The following is a 1,065-nucleotide window of genomic DNA, read 5'->3' on the forward strand; positions in this document are numbered from 1 at the left end:
GTGATCACACAGGTTGATATGTTGTTCCATGTGGGCTTTGTTGCTTCTGAGTTTGATGGCTGCTTGATTACCTTCAAGCCTTTAAGACCCCAGACGCTATATCTTTTGATAGCCGGGCACCATCAGCTTTCTTTGCTGGGGCTTCTTCTTAGTGGAGCAATGTAGGGCCCCTTGACTGGTTCCATCTTCCCCAAGCTCCACGTCCCTGGCAGGGGGGCTGATCGAGGCTAGGGCCACACCGCAGGTGTGTTGTGACATCGAGGAGGTGGTGGGCAGATGGCAGATTGTGCACCGATGCCCAGGTAGTCATGCAGCAAGCATGGATTCAGCCCAGCCCGGCCTGCGCTTGGGGCCCCAGCAGTGAGGACGGTGCAGGCCCCTCATGGCAATGATGGGAAACAGCACTCGGAGAAAACTGGCCCCTGTGGTCCCATTGCCACCCGACAAATCGTCACAGCGATGTGGGACTGCGGGTGTCCGAGGGCAAAGGTGGGGTCAGGGGTCCAGTATGGGCTTGGCTCTGTGCTCTGAGACATGTTACTTAACTCCCCCTGTGGCTCCGCGTCCCCTTCTTCAAAGTGCATGTTAACACTAGTACCTACCTCACAGGATGTTTCTGAGGTGGATGAGTGACTAGGTTTGATATCTTTTGGCTGAGTGTGGATCAGGCCACTTACTGCCTATATCAACAGCAGCCCTGGAAAGTCGGCACTGCTGTCCCCATTGTAAAGATGAGACCAGAAGGCTGAGAGGAGTCACGAGATCTGCCCATGCTGCCTTTCTGCCCAGCTAGCCTGAGTTTGGGGTGCAAACCGTTCAGGCACTTGGCTGTTAACCCAAAGGTTGGCAGTTAGAACCCACCAGAGATACCTCAGAAGACAGGCTGGATGATCTGCCTCGGTGGCCTGGAAAACCCTTGGGAGCAGTTCCACTCTACACACAGGGCTGCCGGGAGGCAGCGTCGAATCCCAAGTGTTTGCTGGTTAGCCTGTCTCTGTAAAGTAGGTGCTGAGAATTGCTGACTGAGCTCCTGAAGGAGTGAATGAGCCAAACCTGGGCCCTGTC

Source organism: Echinops telfairi, unplaced genomic scaffold, assembly GCF_000313985.2.
Source record: "Echinops telfairi isolate 266 unplaced genomic scaffold, ASM31398v2 ScPeMD7_31;HRSCAF=116, whole genome shotgun sequence".
Lineage (NCBI taxonomy): Eukaryota > Metazoa > Chordata > Mammalia > Afrosoricida > Tenrecidae > Echinops > Echinops telfairi.